This window comes from Eptesicus fuscus, chromosome 14 (genome assembly GCF_027574615.1).
Source record: "Eptesicus fuscus isolate TK198812 chromosome 14, DD_ASM_mEF_20220401, whole genome shotgun sequence".
NCBI classification, from domain to species: Eukaryota; Metazoa; Chordata; class Mammalia; order Chiroptera; family Vespertilionidae; genus Eptesicus; species Eptesicus fuscus.
The window spans coordinates 49,095,783-49,110,412 of NC_072486.1; the positions used below are offsets into that span (position 1 = coordinate 49,095,783).

The 14,630-nt window shown below is 39.4% G+C and overlaps 1 protein-coding gene and 1 pseudogene across 1 annotated transcript in view; one reads left to right on the top strand and one right to left on the bottom strand.

The window, feature by feature from the left end:
• The window catches only part of CNTNAP2 (contactin associated protein 2), a 1,332,959-nt gene that overhangs the window by 1,113,877 nt on the left and 204,452 nt on the right, over positions 1-14,630 (bottom strand). The window lies entirely within an intron of this gene.
• Positions 10,532-11,044, top strand: LOC103297253 (ubiquitin-conjugating enzyme E2 B-like; annotated as a pseudogene).

The following is a 14,630-nucleotide window of genomic DNA, read 5'->3' on the forward strand; positions in this document are numbered from 1 at the left end:
GTGCACTGGGCCCCTAGTTTACTAGAAGATATATTGCATTTGAGACTGCACTATCGAATTTAAAGACCACATAGAGAATTTGAGAATCTGAGAGGTTAAGGAGGGTTGCATTTTATCCAAGTTTGGTTTTCCAGAGAGGATACATTCATTATTCATGAATAAGTATATGACATAGGGTATTTTCTTTAGGATTCACAGCATCAGTATATAGTGTTTTTTGCACTTTCTTCATTTTCAAGCATATTGAGATTTAAGATATTATCCTATTTGAAGTTTAAAACACTTCCAAGCAATGGCATAGGCATTCCTGATCATTGTCTTGAATATAAAGGCACAAATACATTTTGGGAAAGTTAAGGAACATAGAAGAAGGTATAGCCCTTGACTTAATAAAAACAACATATAATATTTATACATCACTTTAATACATAAGTCCACACTGTATTGTTGGTGCATGACAGAAAATTCTAACTTTGGTAGGGATGCTTTTTTTTTTTTTTTTTTTTTAAGTCAAGAAACTCAGGCTTAGAAGAATGAGAGGGCTTAAGCCACTGGATGCTGAATAGCTAATAAGAACAAACCAGGACAAAGTCATGAACTCATCCAGTCCAACCCCATCCTAAACTGAGAATCACATTTTCAGCCGGGAATAAAGGTTTCTTTCTTCAGGCACAACACATTTATTTTGGATGTTTGGTATTACATACTTGAACGTAAAATAGAAAGTTTGATAATTTGTATCATACCACATTTTAGACATCCGTTTGATTTCCAGCCCATGGTAGTATATTTTGCCTGCGTAGTGTACTTCTTTCTGCATTTTCATTTCCATGAATTTTGACAGCATTAGTATTTTCCTTTCTCACACATCTCCCCAAAGCATGCTCCTATTGGGGTCATTAGCAAAAGCTCCTTTGCAGTTTTAATACAAGTAATCAGATGTCTGAATGACACTTTTACTGGAAGGAAAGGAAGACTGGTCTACCATGGTGCACATGATGCCACTGTAATTTAACCTAGCTATTAATAACAACTGGGAGGAGCAAAGGGAGGCCAAGCATTATGGGCATGTCATTTGTGCAGCTTTGCCAGGAAGCTGCAGTTTAACACCCCCAGGGAGCCACTAGTCTATTCCCCATGGATCCCTGGGGGAAGGGACTGGGCAGTGGGAGAACAGACACATGCCCAGTAAAGTCTGGGTGACACAGGGAAGGTACTTGCCTGTCAGTCACACCTGGAAACAGGTCATTGGCCAGAGTAGGCGTGGCCACTCAAGCACAGGAAGATTTGGGATATTTAGTCCCCTAAACAAAGAAGTTCTCTCTCTTGGCCCTCCTACTCTCTTATGTTTTTAGGAAACTTGGGACTCTTGTCGCAAGGGGTGCACTCTCTTGGCACCCCTGCATTCGTCCATATGGCTCAGGGCCGTGGGGACCCCACACAATGGACTGATGGACCGCAACTAGCCTGATGCTAAACCGGACCCCACTCCACCATGGAACAGAAATTTTGGACACTGGCTTTGCTTGTAGCTCTACTGAATCCCTAGCTGCACATCTTCCAGGACTGGATTAAAGAAATTGGGACTTTGGAAACCCAATAATATAATTCCATACAAATAAAAGTCACTCATTCTCCCATGTGAGTCTCAGAAAATTATTTTTTCCCCAGATATGGTAAGGACCCCATCCCAAGCACTCAGTGGGGAAAGGGATCTCGCACTTGCACCTATAACACATACCATATTAGTAGTAATGTCTAATGTCATAGGCTTTGAAAAGGACCTTTTTTTTGTTGTTCACATAATTTGACTTTCACATTCACTTGCAGCTTTTCACATAGATATAAAAGGGAAGAAAAAAGGAAAGACATACAGCTAATTTTTATAAAATCCCTAAAATTTGGAAATCTACATCAAAATTAAAATGAATTTGAAGCTTTCTTGACTGCACAATATCCTTTAAAATTCTACCTTCATTAAGAAAAATGTCACACAATAATATATGCTCTGTGTATACATGTAAACATCAGATTCATCACTAAGGTTGAAAAATCAATGTACAGAAGCTTGGGAATTATATGTCACCACTATCAAATCTCCTTTTGTAGCTGTGATTTGTATATGTGCTTAGAAGGATAGTTTTATTCTGTTTTGTTTTACTAGCATAGCATTTATGTAACTTGCAAAGCTTTATGCTTAGTAAAGCTAAGAACAATATAATATAATGTTAAACCTATGGTATGGCTTTATGGCCCTATAAATACACAGCAAAGAGTTGGAGCTTTATTGTTTTATAACATGTTGGGAGTCATTCAGAAGGCACATTCGAATAACCTAAACATCACTGAAATTTTAATAACTGGATATTTTCCACCATGTGCACTAAATAGTTCTTCTAGCCCAAACAATAGTTCGGATGGCCTAAGAGAGGGATAAGCAAACTTTTTCTGTAAAGGACCAAAGAGTCAAAGAGTTAATTTTTTTTTTTTTTTTTTTTTTTGGATTTTCAGGCCACATACCTCTCAGCCCCATATCCTCTCTTCTTCTTTCCTGTTATTTTTTTTAAACAACACTTGAAAAATGTAAAAACCATCTTAGCATACAGACTTTAAAAGCAGTGAGAGAGCTTATTTTCTTTAACAGGCAGGGACCAGAGTGGGCTGTGGGCTCTAGTTTGCCTGCCCCTGAGCTAAGAGAATCTTTCAAATTAATAAATCCTCCCTCGGCCCATATATGATCCAAGTCTAAAGTCATCAGAAGGCTGTGCAGCCACATGGCACCTAAAAACCAATAACCTTTGGGAAAGCATTCTGTCACCCTTGAAGCATGTAATTTATCAGGCCACAGGAAAATACACGGGATTCAGAAGTGTGCTGCGTGTGATGCATGAGGTAAAATTTCCCCTCAAATTCACTGTTATGGGGTCAAAGATGTAACTTATGAAGTATTTTATGAAGAGAATAAATATATTTAGTCCTCACTAAAACCTCACATTTCAAAACATCTAAAATAAATTATCACACACCCCTGCAGCAAATGACCAAGACTGTTTATCTCGGTGTGAAGGTTTTACTTAAGGAGGAAAAAATATGACTAAAACATTCAGCCATTGGGTAAGCAAGCCTGGGAGGAGATGTTAGTGTTCCTGAGGAGTCTAGTGCATTGGGGATTAGGTGAGAAAAACAACAACTAAAGAACATTTGCTGAAGTGAGATATCTTATTTTCTTAAAACACAAAATATCTCTGCTGCAACAGGAACACACACTGATACTCCTTATGTTGATGTCATAACTCTGTGGTCACCATAATCACTTTTCTTAAAGCAACATTTTAGTTCTGGCTGGGTTTTAGATTTTATTCTCCCCATGTTAACAATTTATATCAAAGTGTAGAGATAGATTTTTCCATTTTGCAGCCTTGAGGTGAGTCTCTAGGCTTATGACCACTCCCTGTTAAGGCAGGAAGGCGAGAAGTACCTTCATACCGTCCTGCATGGGTTACACCCCTGATCTGGCCTCTTCACCTGGGCTCTCTTACCATCCTCTATCTGGCTATACAACACATTCTGCAGGACTCAGCTCAGATGGAGCTTCCAGCCAGTAAGCACATCCCATGACCCAAGCTTGTCAAACTCCGCCATTCTGCAGGAAGCCGCATAGCATCCTGTACTTTTAATTCCCTTTACTCAATAGCAATTACTTCATTATGTTGTTACTAGAGGCCCGGTGCATGAAATTAGTGCACGGGGGAGGGGGTGTCCCTCAGCCCAGCCTGCACCCTCTCCAATCTGGTACCCCTCGAGGGATGTCTGACTGTCCTCTCAAAATCCAGGACTGCTGGCTCCCAACTGCTCGCCTGCCTGTCTGCCTGATTGCCCCTAACTGCTTCTGCCTGCCAGCCTGATCACCCCCTAACCACTCCCCTGCCAGCCTGATTGATGCCTAACTGCTCCCCTGCTGGCCTGATTGCCTCTAACTGCTCTCCCCTGCCAGCCTGGTCACCCCTAACTGCCCTCTCCTGCCAGCCTGATTGACACCTAATTGCTCCCCTGCTGGCCTGATTGCCCCTAACTGCTCTCCCCTGCCAGCCTGGTCACCCCTAACTGCCCTCCCCTGCCGGCCTGATCACCCCTAACTATCCTCCCCTGCAGGCCTAGTAACCCCAAACTGCCGTCCCCTGCTGGCCTGGTCACCCATAACTGCCCTCCCTTGCCAGCCTGGTCACCCCTAATTGCCCTTCCCTGTGGCCTGGTCACCCTTAACTGTCCTCCCCTGCATGCCTGGTCATCCCTAACTGCCCTTACCTGCTGGCCCAGTCACCCCTAACTTCCCTCCCTTGCCAGCCCAATTGCCCCTAATTGCCTGGTCATCCCTAGCTGCCCTCCCCTGCTGGCCCAGTCACCCCTAACTGCCCTCCCCTGCAGGCCTGATTGCCCTCAATTGCCCTCCCTTTCAGGCCTGGTCCCTCCCAACTGCCCTCCCCTGCCAGCCATCTTGTGGTGGCCATCTTGTGTCCACATGGGGGTGGCCATCTTTGACCACATGGGGGTGGCCATCTGGTGTGTTAGAGTGATGGTCAATTTGCATATTACCTCTTTATTACATAGCATTACCCACTGAATGACTATTTCAGAAGTATGTATGTCAGTCTTGGATCCAATATTTGGTCCACCATCTGACCCCCTACCTAGTGGCTAGTGTCTAATAATAATCTGTTTACTGCCTGATTAAATGAGTGAATAAAAATGTCCATTCCCACCTGTTTATATTTGATAGCTATGTTATTTCTGCATGTACCAAAAACCAGGCCAGACATGGGGGGAAAGGTAAGTAGCTAACTATGAATTGATCTATCAAGAAGTCAATAGTCAATAGGTAATATTGATATCAAAATTGATAACTGAACAAACTGGATATGTAATATATGGGGAGAATGGAACCAGGGATGGGAGAGAATGGGAACAGATTTTTCACTCTTAAAATTAAATACTCAATATACTAGTTGATTAATAATACTTATCATATGCTACTTTGATAAAAACCACAAAATATATTTTGTCAGGTTCTGTAAAACTTTGGTTTTAAGATTCCTGGCACAACACACAGATGGCGACGCAATCAGTTGTGAGATTCATCATATCTGTATAAATCATATCGAAGCAGTTGCTTGAAGAAGCGTAAGATGCCTGGTATGGAGCCCAGAAAGAGATACGTTAAATGAGTCCAATGTAAAAGGAACTATGCTTTACAATGAGCAAAGTGTTCAGCAACATCTGTATAAGATAGAGAGATATCTCATAAGGAGTTTCCTTCATTGCAGCCCTATGGAAAAATTTTAAAACGCAATTTCATAAACACAGTTTCACAATGGGAACCAAAATGTCAATGCGGATATTCAGCTCTCTGCTGACTAGCCTAATCTGGAAACAGCTCAGAGCTTCTACAGGAAACGATGGGTGGCATTAATCTCAGGTTATCCTCCATGAACATTGCTTCTCTTCAAATATTGGACACATTTCTATGGCAGTATATTTGAGCTGTACTTGGAAAGTACCAAAAGTACCTCTCTTTCTAAATGTGGAATCAAATGCTTTCAAAAGCTTAAGATCAAAAAACACAATCCTGTTTTATTTAGGATGAGGGTTAGTAATAGCAAAGTAAACTACTATCTTCAAATTGGGTCTTTTCAAAATGTGAAATTCACTCATTTAGATAGCTTGATACCCTGTGAGATATTAATAAGTTTGACACTAAATGTATTCTGATTTGAACATTAATAATGACTTTATTCTTTCTCAGTTTAATATACTTATGCTTCCTACCATTTTTATATTCTACATCAAGATTAGTACCCAGTAAATGTTTCTTTTACAGAAAAAGAGCCAAAATGAGGATACCTCATCTAAAGAAACTAATTTTTTTTCTATTTGAATTTCACCTTTCATGGAAAAAAAAATTACAGTATATTCTTCCATATTTAATAGTTCTAGTTTTTTACTCCCTTCCAATACAAAATTTATCAAATAGATCGTTTGTTCTCTGCATTTCCCTCTTTCTCTGTGCTGTCTTGAAGCTTCAGCAATTTGTTTACTGCTATCTTTTCTTCCGAAAGAGAAATCAGAAAGATCACTGATGGTGACCCAATAAATTGTTTCTTGGCTATTTAATTTTTCTTCAACATCCCCCAGAGTTAGTCATCTTCTTATTTGAGGACATTTATACTTTGCATTTGATTTCATCTCAGACAACTTCATCCTCTTCAATTGGATATTATTTCCTGTGGATTATTAAAAATTAGGTTGTTCTCTCTAACCTTTCAAAAGTGAAGCCATCCACTTTCTCGTCTTCAATCATAACTCCACAGTATATTTGCTGTCACTCTCTGTTTCCTCCACTGCCGAGGTTTATTTTCTGACCCTCAGGGAGCCTGAGTAATGATGGGGCTTACAGATGGATGGCTCAGGCTCCCTTGCCCTCGGGCACCTACCTGCTTTCCCTTAATGGGCACACTAACAGATGGCCACCCTTCTCAGCAGCCTGCCTTACATGGCTCCAGCTCTCCCTGGTCCCTGATAATATTGTTTCTTTCCTTGTTCTGTAAGCCCTAGGAATGGTAGTGGCTTCCCTGTGTTAGTCATTCATGAGAATTCATTAATCCCTTGTTTGTTCCCTTAAACCTGCCACACTCCTGTTAACTGTCCCTTCACTAAATTCTGTTTAGGTAAACACTTTAGAATGTGCCTGCTTCTGATCAGAACAATGACTGCTATATATGTGTGCAAAATTCCTATGATAATTATAATCCTATATAATAAAAGTCTAGTGACTGAAATGGTGAAAACAACCAGAACAACCAGAGACCAGAATGACTATGGCCCCTTGCCTTGCCTGGCCCCGCCCCACAGCAGGGACCCCAACCCCGATCTGGGGCCCCCATCAGGCAGGCCAGCCAGCCCCCACCTGTGCACCAGGCCTCTATCCTATCCTATATAATAAAAGGGTAACATGCAAATTGACCCTAATGGCAGAACAACCAGAACGACTGCTGGACCAGTCACTATGAGGTGCACTGACCATCTCTCAGTCCCTTTCCCTAGCTAGCAGCCTCTGATCGCCTGATGGCAAATGAGGGACTGGGGGTGGGTGGTGGGGAATGCACGTGGCGCCAGGCCAAAGCCCCTGCCCCACTGGCCACCCCACACACAGAGGGTGACCTCTGGCAGGGGTGGGGCTGGCAACTGGGCAGGAGCAGCTGACCTCTAGGTCCCTTCCCCTGGTGGTCAGGCACCAATCACCCAATAGCAAATGAGGAACCAGGGATGGGTGGCAGTGGGAGGTGTGGGGTGGGGCCCGCTATAGGCAGCCAGGGAAGATGGCCCTGATCACAGGCCAGGCCTAGGGATCATACCCATGCATGAATTTTGTGTGCCGGGGCTCTAGTATCTCAATATTATTTCTGAATGTCCTTAGGGTATATTCAATTGGAACTCGCTCTAGAATTCTCCTAATTTTTCAGTATCATATTTTTACTAAAATCTTTGGTTCTATTAACTTCACCTTCTCCTGTGCTTTTCATGATCTAATCTGAGTTACAATTCCTTATTTACATTTACTTCCTTTTCATTTCTATAATTAATAAATAATTAAGAAACCCTAAACTTCAGGGTTTAGAGTTTCTTAATTATTTCATACCTGAGATATTATAAAGTTTCCCAGTTCCCTGCCCCACTTTCAATTTTAGTACTCTGCAATACAAATATGGTATTGATCATGTCAAAGCCTCCAACTCAAAAATTTTAGTAAATCCAGTAAAGAATTTCTTCTTTACTAGAGTGTGCTACAAAAAGCTATCCCTCTACACAATACCAATACTTAAATTATTTATTCTATCAGGCAGTGTCCCCTAATTCAAAGGATTTCACTGCACTAGTATACTATAAAATATAATTTTTCAAGATCTAGAAATGCAACTTTAACATGTACACTTTTATATATGCTAATCACTAATAATTGAATTATTTTTGTCTGCTCATGCCCATCATCCTCTCTTGTACTGAAGTAGATATAGGAAATCAAAGAAAAAAATTACAGATATAAAACTACTTTATTTGCAAGATACTCAAACTAATCTTACTCTTTGTATCATCTTATGAGAATAAGTACCCTGATATGAAAATGTTTTTATTTAACAATAACCAAAATAGATAAGAAAATTTATGAGATATTTAGTGTAGGGTCTCAATGGTCATGTAAATTGCCCAAAATTGTTTATTCTGTTTCATATGTTCCTTTATTTTCCTTTTTGATTTTCATAGTCTATAGGTATTGGTCAGATCTCAAGACAAGATCTATAATTTAATTTTTTTCATTCAAACAATCTGAGGTAGTTGATAAGATAGCATCATTTGATCTAAGAGTATAGTAACCACCTTATAAGTTTAGTTTAAGTGAGAAAAAACACACAAACCAGAAACAAATTATTTAAAGACAGAATTTAAATTTGCTGTAAGGCCAAAGATCTACAGCTTAAATACAAATTCACTGGGATAATGGCTATTTTCTGAGAAGCCCATTTACTCTTAGAAATTAAAATTAATATGCTGTACAAGATAAAAAGGTGTACTTTGTAGAAATCACAGAGACCTATATAGATTAGCTGACCGCCACTAATGTCAATGGACTTGACCAAACAATCTTAAAGTATCAGGAGAATTTCCACTCTGCCATAGTTGTATAAGGAATGGTTCACTTATACTACGGTTCATTTGCATGATAATTATATTTAGTTTGTCCCTGAATGGTTCAACTAACTTCTGAGCATTCTGTGAAGAGCCCACACATTCTGCTCTCATCTAAAAATGCTTCCTCTTCTCTCACAGCCACTACCATATCAAAACATGAGTAAAAGGAAATTTCCTATTAATATTATCATTTTTATTGCTTTTAGAGAGAGAAGGAGGAAGGAACTCGCAACCTAGGTATGTGCCCTGACTGGGAATCAAACCTGTGACCTTCCAGTGGACTGGATGATACTCCAACCAACTGAGACACACTGGCCAGGGTCATTTCCTATTATCCTATATAATAAAAGGCTAATATGCATATAGACAGAATGGTGGAACAACCAGAACAACTGAACAACCAAACAGCCAGCACTAGTCTCAATTGCTCAGTGCCATCAGTGGGTGTGAGTGGTGGCTCCTGGCCCTGATCGCCCGTGAGGACTTCTCCACCTCCCACTGCCCCAGCCCCAATGGCTCCGCACTGTCAGTGGGTGCGAAAAGTGGCTGTTGGCCCTGATCACCCCTGAGGGCACCGGCCCTGCTTGCACCCACTGCTGGTGCTAGCCCCAATCGCTCTGTACCATCAGCGGGTGCGATTGTCCCCGCACTGAGGGAGCGGCGGTGGCGGGAGCAGGGCTGCAGGCAGACAGGGGACTGAAGGCCACGGCGGGAGGGGCCAGGCAGGGGAGCAGAGAATGGGCCTAGACCTGCCCCACCGCAGCCTTGCAGTGCCCACCGCAGCCTTGCAGCCCACAGTTCCTTTCAAGGTGCACAAATTTGTGCACTGGGCCCCTAGTTTTTAATAAGTGTGTATTAAAAATGTTCTTTTGAATAACTATTTTAATAAGACTTTATTAATAAAACTACCATAACAATGGAATATGAAAGCATTATCTTTCACTTATGGATATATCAGAGGAAAAATTACTGAGGATATATTAAGACAAAATAATTCATAAGCCTAATGCTATAGATTTTTAAAACCCTACATCAGATATTTTTCAAAGGATGGATTGAAAAATAAGATATTTTAGGCCTTCAATTAAGTCAGAGTAGAACCTAAAAGTTGATGCCACACAGTCTGTATTCTCTGAAGACAATGCAGTTAAGTAACATTGACTAAATAATAATAAAAACAAAAATATTAGCTCTCAAAATAGTGTAGGTCTTAATTCAGCCACCAACTAGCTGTGTAAAGTTGAATAAACTCTAACAAGGGAGACAAATGGGGACAAATACAACAACATCTTGGTAAAAAAAAAAAATCATCTGATAGTTAATAACTAGTAAGAACACATTAGTCATAAAAAGAGTAAGATATCAAAAATTGTGACATGTAACAGAAGTAGTATTTAGAGGAAAATTATAGTCTTTATTATTTATTGTAGGAGAGGGATAAAAATCAATGACCTAAGCAAAACACTTCAGAAGTTTGAATAAAAGACCAGAATAAATTCAAAAAATGTAGAGTGTATCAGAAAACAATTAAGAAGATTAGAATGAAAATAAATAAAACACAAAGATCAAGAAAGCCAAAAGATGACCCTCTACAAAGTAAGTAAATTGGAAAATCTCTGGTGAGACTAAATTCTAACCCCCCAAAAAAGAGGGGGGTAGGGAACAACAATATTAGAAATGAAGACAGGCCATAACTATAGATAGAGATTAAAAATAATCTATTTTAGAGATGGACCGAGGCGCAGTTGTATGTCCACCCTGCCTGGAGGAGGAGACTCATGCAGGATTTCAAGTGATTGCAAGAGGATCCACCTGTGGGTGTCAGTGGTGCACCATCTGAAAACAACATCATGCAGTGGAATGCAGTTATATTTGGAAGGGACACCCTTTGATGATGGTACTTTCAAACTAGTAATAGAATTTTCTGAAGAATATCCAAATAAACCACTAACTGTTAGGTTTTTATCCAAGATGTTTCATCCAAATGTGTATGCTGATGGTAGCATATGTTGAGATATCCTTCAGAATCGATGGAGTCCAACATTTGATACATCTTCTATTTTAACCTCAATTCAGTCTCTGCTGGATGAACCAAATCCAAAAAGTCCAACTAACAGCCAGGTAGCATGACTTTATCAGGAAAACAAACGTGAATATGAGAAGAGTTTCAGCCATTGTTGAACAAAGATGGAATGATTCATAATAGACAACTGGTCTGTTAATCTTTTTCATCCTTGTTGCGTATAATTTACCTCTCAGTAGAAAGGCTAACAAATTTTAGGTGCCACTGGTTTTAAGGATTCTGCAGAAGAAAAGTCCTTCAGTTTAGAACCTATAAAAGCTTGTGTATCTTGATTAATGTACTTTTTATTGCATGGTGTGAACTAAGTTATTGCTTACATAAATTTGTAATATGCCCTGTTTGTATTTTTTTCCAAGTGTATAATATTGGTGTGGAGTTTTCATGACAGAATATACACATTTTGTAAATCTAAAATAATAATAATAATCTATTGTAATACAAGCTTTATGCCAAAAAAAAAAATGTAAAAGTGAACTGGTCACTATACCACAAACCTGTAACATAACGAACATGACCCAAGAAGCAATATACTTCATAAACAAGCTTTATGAATATTAAGAAAGTAAAACTGACAATTCAAAAATCTTCCCAGTGTTGGGAGACAGCTCCTCAGGCGTGGCTTGTGTTTCTGCACATCTTGTGAGCAAGCTTTCATTGTGAACTACCTTATAAACATAGTTGCATTGCAAGCAGCTGGGGAGACAGGTATATTGTTCCTTCTGGGGAAGAGGGCAGATTTGTTTCTGGTCTAGTACAATATACTATCTCTCTGGGGCAAAGGTCATGATAAAAGAATGAGGTTTCTGAAGCTCAGGTTTCCTTAGCTTTGTTCCAAATGTTCTGCATGTTTCATGGGTCAGTCTGCATCTTATCCTTTGGTTTTTTGGGGCAAGGTAAATAAAACAACAAGGAAAATCTTCTGACAATAACCTGTGGTAATTATAATGCTGGGCATTGGCATCGCTAGTAGAAATGCAAAATGAGACATTGGACAACAGTTTGGCAACTTCTTAAACATACACAGCAATCCCACTGCTTAAGAAAAATGAAAATCAATCTTCACACAAAGTCTGAACGTGGATTTTTATGGAGCCTTATTCATACTCACCTCAATCTAGAAACCTTCCAAATATCAATCAGCTGATAAATGGATAATAAAAGTGTGGCACTTCCATAGCCCGCTGCTCAACTGACTTCCTTCCACAGTCCATCAAGGGCAAGTCCTACTTGGGCTATTTTCTCCCATCTTTTCATTGAACTCCATCTTCCATGTTTTCCATTAGCCCAGTCTCCATGGTGCCCTTGTGCTATACAGTAAGCCCTTGATTTTATGGACCTCAATATAACAGACTAGGGATTTAACTTACCAAATTTCAGGTCGGTATGTATTATGTGAAAATTAACACCCTGCTAATTTTAAATGCGTTTGACCAAGATTTGCTCAAAATTAAATTAACAGGTTATTTTTCATTGTTAATTCACTGTTATTTTAAACAAATTTTAGTGAATAGGCCATATGTTGGGAAAAAAAACACTATACTAATTTTGCCAACATAAGTAAATATTGCATATCTACAACGATAGTCTACATATTTAAATCTAAGGGTCACTGTTCTTAGTGTTCCATGAATGATTAGCAGGTGATCACACAGCATCTCTAACAATGGTTTTGTTATAGGATGCAGTGACTTTCTGTAGCAGTTTTCATGCTTGCCTGCCTAGGTTCCCACTGAGCTAAGCCATGCTAGTCCTGTGCATTTGCTTACTCCTAGTGACTGATGAATGCAAGCATTTACTAAACCTATTTAGTATATATTTAAAATTACAGTAATACAAATAGAAAATTTTCTGTGAAATTAAACTTTTCATTCATACTTAATTTTAATTACACAAGTGTAATTTTACATAATTAAAAACAGGTAAACTAATTTGTCAATTTCTTTTTAACATATGCATTCAGAAAACCTACTTTATTATGTAACAGACTTTCGGCTTTAACAGACACATCCTCACCCTGATTAGTCCATTACTTTGAGGTTTTACTGTAATTATTTCTCTAAAAACCCCAAGCTTCAGCACTTTTAGTGAAACAAAGCAAATGTCCTGACTAAATAAATAAATAAATAAAAATCAAGAAAAGCAAAAACAAAATGAAAACAAACAACTTCATTTAACCCTACTCACTTCATCAGTTACAATACCATATCCTCCCTTTCTGACCTCCCAGTGGAACGTCAGCTTTATACCCAGTCTCCAAGGTCTTAAGTCTCATTTCCCACTTTTCCCTTTTTCTCCTATAATTCATTTTCTGCACTAACATGGTGAAATCCAAGACTTCTTTCTTAGTCCTGACCTTCTGCAACCCTTCAGAGCACCTGGTACCTTTATCATATCTCTTTGAGGCTGTGATCTCATTTTGATTCTGGGACAGAGATCAATCTATTCTCTTAGGTCTCTAACTTCTCAACCCTCCTCTAGGAGGTCTCATTCCAATCCAAATAAAAGGCATTGATTTCCATATCCTACCTCCAGCCCCAAATTGGATTTTGAGATCTAGGCCAGAATTTCCAACTGTCTGACAAACATCTTTATTTGGATAGCTAGATGATGTTTCAAATTTTTAAAAAAATTGCCCTTTCACCACCAAAACATACTCCATTTCCTACTTTTCCCGTACTGTTTGCTGACACTGCCATTCTCCTAATCTTCCAACCAGAATCTTCCGCCACATCTGCCACTTTCCTCTTCCTTCTTCACATCCACAAGGCCTGGTGCTGGGTCCTGTCTCTGTGGTGATGCTTTTTTCCACTCACATGGCCATTATGTTTTTTCAAACCTTCACCCTCTTGACAGCTCTCTGAATATTCTCCCAGAGTCCAATCTCTTTCTTTTGCAGTTTACTTTACATGCTACCCAGAAAGGGATTTTTCTAAATTAAAATTAAAACCTCCTTCTGTGAGAACCTAATTACTTAACTCCAAGTATAGATGCGGGTTGCCTTTGCTCACATGTTGCCAACTCAATAAAATGAAAAGAATAATTTGTACAATTATCACCCTTTGTTTTGTTTATAGGATGCTAAATGATTCACTTAACAGATTCTTTTCAACAAATTAACAGAATTGACTTAGCTGAACAAACAGGTTTGTTATATTGGAGCTGCGCATACACAACCCCGGGGTTCTTTTCAGTGAGAACCTGAAACAAGTCGCCAGTTATAGCTCCCGATTTATGGAAAATCCATACAGCAGTTGCCCTGTTTAATGCTTTCTTTATAACCAAAGACGCGCCTTTTCGTGTGCAACAGGATGGTTATTTTACAGCCTCACTATATTCCCTAGTGCATATGAAAATGTTATCTGCCTTCTGAATGGAATCCTTTAACACTTTGCATAGATGACCATCAGTTGATATGCAATATTAGTTTCAGGTGTACACTCCAGCGATTAGACATCATGTATAACTTACTAAGTGAACATCCTGATAAATCTGGTATTTAAATTTAAATAACTATGACACCATACATAGTTATTAGAATACTAGAGGCCCAATGCACAAAATTCATGCAAGAGTAGGCCTTCCTAGCCCCGGCCGCCTCGGCTGCCTCAGCCCTCACAACCCTGGTGCTCCTGGCCCACTGATCATTCCAGAAGGTTGTTCTGGAAGGTCATTCCGCTGTCTGGTCTAATTAGCATATTAGCTCTTTATTATATAGAATTATTGACTATATTCTCTGTGCTGAACTTTGCATTCCCATGACTATTCTATAACTACCAATTTGTACTTCTTATTCCCTTCACAATTT